The 5,984-nt window shown below is 41.5% G+C and overlaps 1 pseudogene; it reads left to right on the top strand.

The window, feature by feature from the left end:
• Nucleotides 1-3,999: 3,999 nt before the first annotated feature.
• On the top strand, nucleotides 4,000-5,049 carry LOC113270052 (UDP-glucose 4-epimerase-like; annotated as a pseudogene).
• The last annotated feature ends 935 nt before the right edge of the window (nucleotides 5,050-5,984 follow it).

Genomic DNA, 5,984 nt, shown 5'->3' with positions numbered 1-5,984 from the left:
CATTCCCCTGGCAATTCTGGGTCTTTTCTGGTTCCATACAAATTTGAGGATTGTTTGTCCCAGCTCCGTGAAAAATGTTGATGGTATTTTGCAGACTAGAGTGAGACCAAGCTATACTTAGTAAAGAAGCTGCATATTAGCCAGGAGAGGAGAATGTTTGGTGTTTTGTGGCTTGGAAAGCATTCATGTTTTATCTTTGTTGAGACATGACTATGAGTTGTCATATATGTCTGTATGACTGGCTCTGTCTGGCTCCATCTGAATGTTTCTGTTTCTATTAGTCTCTTTCTGTCTCTGTCAGGGTGTCTATGTCTTCTTTTGCCTCTGTCTGTATCTGACTGTATCTTAATCTTTCTGTCACTGTCCAACTGCCAATTAACTGCTTCTGTCTGTATCTGTCTTGGTCTGTCTCTCTGTCTATATCTGCCTGTCCCTTTCTGTGTATCTCTGCCTACTTGTCTTTTTCTCTGTCTTTGTTTCTGTCTGCTTCTGCGTTTCTGTCTCTAGCTGTTATTGTTGTTCTCTGCGTCTATATTAATCTGTAGATATTAACTCTGTCTCTCAGACTCTATATGTCTTTATCTGTTTCTATCTCTGTTTCTCTGTCTGCCTGGCACTGTTTACTACCTGTGCCTATATTTCTTTTCCTAAATCTACCTTTGTCTTTGGTAGTATCTTCTTGTCTGTCTGTCTTTCTACTGTTGACTATTTTTTTTTTTTGCTTATATGTCTCTCTCTCTCTGTGTTGTCTTTTTCTCTCTGCCCATCTGTCTTTATTTGTCTCTCTGTGTCTTTCTGCCTCTGTGTAGGTGCCTCTCTGTCTCTGATACTCTGTCTCTTTTTGCCTCAGTCTATTTGTCTCTGTCTGTCTCTCTTTGTCTGTTAGTTTCTCTCAGTCTCTATCTCTTGCCATCTGTCTATTTGTCCACCAATCTCTGTCTCTGTAAGTCTCTATGTTTGACTCTCTATCTCTCTTTACACTTGTGTATCTTTGTCTTTCTCTAACTGCCCTGATTCTCTGTCTGTCTGTCTGTCTCTATATGTTTCTGATTTTGTCTCTCACCTTGTCTGTCTGTCTCTGTTTGTATGTATGTATGCATTTCTGTTTGTCTTTCTTGGTGTCTGTTCTTGTCTGTCTCTATGCCTAAATTTCTTTCTCCATGTGTCTTTTTATATCTGAATATCTCATATCTGTCTGTTCTTCTATATCTGGACTCCTCTTTCTTTGTTTTTCTCTCTGACTGTGCCTCTCTGAATGAATATGATGAGTTATTTTTTATCTCCTTGTTAAGGGTCTCACAGATGTTCTCCACCCTTTTCTGAAGTCCAGTGAGTACCTTTATGGTCATTACTTTAAATTCTCTATTAGGCATTTATTTTATTTCTCCTTCACTTAGGTGTCCTGCTGTGATTTTGTGGTGTTCTTTCACTTGGGACATATTTCTCTCTCCTCATTTTGCCTACCTCCCTTTGACTGCTTCTGTGTGTTATGAAAGTCAGCTATGTGTTCAATGTTGAAAGTAGTAGCTTTATGAAGAAGAGTTCCTGTAATGCCCTGTAGTTCAGTGTCCACTGTTCACCAAAACCTGGCACCTTGGGGAGTCTCCTATGTGTATTGCTTGTATCCTGCTATTCTAAGTCACATTTCTTTTCAGTCCAGAAATCTGCACTTACTCTCTCTACATGTTGTGGTCTCTGATTACTATCTGTGATGTTAACGAGATGTAACCAGGCTAGCTCTGAAGGGGAAGACAGCAGAAAGGTTCAGGGGTGGGGCAGCAGTGTTAGCAAAATTTGCACTGAGCTGCTTGCTATTCCTAAGCCAGATCCCCCACAGCTAGGTGGCCACCAGGGACACACCACACAGGGACAGTTGTGGCAGCTGGAGGTACATGGCATTTGTGGGTGGTGGTTGGGCAGGATATATGCACTGCATTGTCAAAATTTGCACCGAGATGCTAGCCTTAGGCTGGATCCCCTGAAACACAGTGGTCACAGGGGCACAGTGTACAGAGGCAGTGGCTGGGCGGGGGGGTGCAATAGCAGTGTTAACAAAAATTGTGATGAACCCAGGGATGAGGCCAGCAGGCTTGGAATGGGCAAGTCTTCAGGAGAACTTGTGGGTAGGGTGCACTGCTAGCAGATTAGGTAACAAGTGTCTGTGAAGTGCTGACTCCTGCAGGTGGCTCTGTGTTTATGCCAGGGGGCAGGGGAGGAGAAGGGCACCTGCCAGCTCCTTTGTTCCCAGAGAAGTACCCCAATACACTCCCAAATCAGTTTAAAAGAACTCCCTCCTGTTGTGCAAGCCGTCACTTCTATGCCACTTCTCCTGCAGTAATTGTCTCTTTAAGGGTGGTGACACAGCTATCACTGTCCTCTTCACTTACCCAGTGCTGAGTCAACTGACTTTGAAAGCTTCCCAAGGGAATTCTACCACAACTTTAAGGAGAGTTAATACCTGTTTTTCCAAAATATTTCCAAAAAGTAGAAATAGAAGGAAAACTTCCAAACTCCTACAAATCCAGGATTACCTTGATTCCAAAATGAAACAAAGACCTCACTAAAAGGAGAATTATAAGCCAAATATTCCTGATCAACATGGCTACAAAAATTCTCCACAAAATACTGGCATATTGAATTCTACAATACATTAAAAGAACTATTCACCACAATCAAGTGGGATTTATTCTGGGCTGAAGGGGCTATTCAATATTTGCCACATTAATAAAAGAAAATATAAGAACCATATGATCCTCTCAACAGATGTGGAAAAAGCATTTGACAAAATATAGCATTCATTCATGATAAAAACCACAGCTCCCTCTCTCTTGTGGGTAGCTTCTGACCACCTCTCATATGTCTCTACTTCTCTTCATTTAGTTGTGGAGTTTGTTCTACTAGTCTTCAGATCACTCGCTGGTTTATTTACTTGGATGTGAGTGATATCTAGTTGTAAAGATGGGATGAAGTGAGCTTAGGGTCCTAATACTCTGCCATCTTCCTGCCATGTCCTCTAACACAGTCAAACTGACACTAAAATAAACAATCACAGACATGTATAAAAATATCTACAGCTATTATCATATTAACTGGTGAAATATTAAATGTTTTCCCCTAAGATCAGGAACAAAGCAAAAATAATCACCTTCCCACTCTTATTTAAAATTTATATTGGAGCTTCCCTCAGTGCAATAATGCAAGAAAATGAAATACATGACATCCAGTTGGAAAGGAAGAAATAAAACTCTTTTTATTTGCAAACTACATGATCACCTGTGTAGTTAACCAAATGAACTTTATAAAAAGAAAAGAAAAGAAGAAAAGATCTGCAATGTTTTCCTGCAGTTTAATGTGGTCGGGTAGTCTTTGTAACAAATGGTGCTAGAATTAGACATCTTTATGTTAAAAAAAAGGCAAACAACAACGTAATGGACCTTATTCATAGCCTGCACTATATACAAAAATTAACAGAAATGGACCTGAAAGTACAACCTGAAACTATAAAATATTAAAGAAAAAACACAGAAGGAGATTTTTGTGAAGTTGAATTAGGCAAAAATCACTTAGGTAAGATACCAAAAGCACAAACCGTAAAATAAGATATTGATAACTGAAATTTAATCAAAATTTAAAACCTTTGTTCTTCCAAAGACAGTGTTAAGAAAACGACAAGACAAATTGGACTGGGAAAGTATTTGCAAAGCATCTGATTATCAGAGAGGAAGACAAACCATGAGAGAATTTTGACTCTGGGAAGAAACTGAGGGTTGCAGAAGGGGAGGTGGGTAGGAAGATGGGGTAACTGGGAGATGGGCATTAAGGAGGGCACATGATGTGATGAGCACTGATGTTATACACAACTAATGAATCAATGAATGCTACATTAAAAACTAATGATATGTTGGCTAATTGAATTCAAACAAAAAAACAACAAAAAAAAAATCTGATCAAAACTTGTATCCAAAATATATAAAGAGAGGCAGCACCGCAGGAGGCAGCATGGGATGCAGGTCCAGAGGAGTTGCAATAGTAGAGAAGGTACTGGTGACAGGCCAGGCTGGTTAAATCAGCAGCCACATGGTGCTGGACATGCAGGGGGCTGGCTATTTCTTCGTGGGAATGAGCAACTTCCATAATGCTATCTGTGGAAGGGGCTCCATGCTAGACAGCCTGTATTGGATTCAGGAGCTGACAGGCTGCTCTTTGGAGTTTGTGGAGATGGACATCTTGGACCAAGCAGCCCTGTAGCATCCCTTCAAAGAAGCACAGCTTTATGGCAGTCATCCACTTTGTGGGCCTCAAGGTTGTGGAAGAATCAGTCCTGAAACCTCTGGATTATTACAGAGTTAAACTGACAGGAACTATCCAGCTTCTGGAGATCATGAGGGCCCATGGAGTGAAGAGCCTGGTGTTTGGCAACTCAGCCATCACATTACAGGAACCCCTAGTAGCTTCCCCTGGATGGGGCCTACCCCACAGGTGGCTATACCAACCCCTACTTCAAATCCCAGTTCTTCACTGAGAAAATGATCCTGGACCTGTGTCAGGCAGACTGGAATGCAGTGCTTCTGCAATATTTCAACCCCATGGGTGCCCATGCTTCAGGCTGCATTGGTAAGGATCTGCAGGCATCCCTAACAACTTCCTGCCCTATAGAGATTGTGTGATAGGAGGTACTGAATGTCTCTGGCAATGACTATGACACAGAGGATGACATAGACATCAAGGATTAATCCATGTAGTGGATCTGACCAAGGGCCATATAGTGGACTTGAGGAAGCTGAAGGAAGAGTGTGGCTACTGGATTTACAACCTGGGCTCAGGCATGGGCTATTGGGTGCTATAGGTGGTCCAGGCCAGGAAGGAGGCTTCCAAGCAGAAGATCTCATACAAGGTGGTGGCATTGTGGGAAGGCATTGTGGCTTCCTATTATGCCAACCTCAACCTGGCCTTCAGGGAGCTGGGCTGTATACAGCCTTAGGGCTAGGCAGGATATGTGAAGATCTGTGGCATTGGTAGAACCAGAATCCTTCAGGCTTTGGTGCATAGGCCTGAGACCCTTCCCCTACCATATACCAGAAAAAGAAAGAAATAACTGTCTGCTCTCCAGCTCTGGTGGGAACTGAGGGACCTCAGCCTCCCCTACTTCAAACCCAAGCTGGGCCTTCTCAGCACACCAGGCATGAAGCCAAGGACTCCACTTACCAGGAGTTGAGTCTCTAACTCTTCTATTTGGCAGGATGTGGGACCACTAAGAGTGAATGGGGGAGTAAGGGGCCTGAGACAGGCACTAACGTATACTGCTCTGAAAGAGCTTTCTGAAGAATTTAAGATAAAAGTTTTCTAACACTGGGGAAAAATGTATAAAAACCCCTCACAACTCAATATTAAGAAAACAACAACCCATTTTTGAAATAATGATTCTTTTATTATGTTATGTTAGTCACCATACAGTACATCCCTAGTTTTTGATGTAATGTTCCATGACTCATTACTTGCATATAACACCCAGTGCGCCATGCAATACATGCCCTCCTTAATACCCATTACTGGCCTATCCCATTCCCCCACCTCCCCTCCCCTCTGAAGCCTTCAGTTTGTTTCCCAGAGTCCATAGTCTCTCATGGTTCATTCCCTCTTCTGTTTATCCCCCCTCTTCATTCTTCCCTTCCTTCTCCTACCAATCTTCTTATTTCTTATGTTCCATAAATGAGTGAAATCATAGGATAATTGTCTTTCTCTGCTTGACTTATTTCACTTAGCATTATCTCCTCCAGTCCCATCCATGTTGCTGCAAATGAAACAACAACCCATTTTTAAAAATATGCTAAAAATTAAATTAAAAGTAAAGTTTTAAGTGGAAAATTTAAAGAGATAAATGGATTGAAAGTAAAATAATTTTTTGAAAAGATACATTATGCAAAGAGCAACCACAAGAAAGCTGGTGTGCTTAAACTAATATCAGACAAAATAGACTTTAAAAT

Source organism: Ursus arctos, unplaced genomic scaffold (assembly GCF_023065955.2).
Source record: "Ursus arctos isolate Adak ecotype North America unplaced genomic scaffold, UrsArc2.0 scaffold_11, whole genome shotgun sequence".
Taxonomy (NCBI): Eukaryota; Metazoa; Chordata; class Mammalia; order Carnivora; family Ursidae; genus Ursus; species Ursus arctos.
The sequence above is the reverse complement of the archived record's forward strand: the minus strand, read 5'-3'. Positions and strand labels throughout refer to the sequence as shown.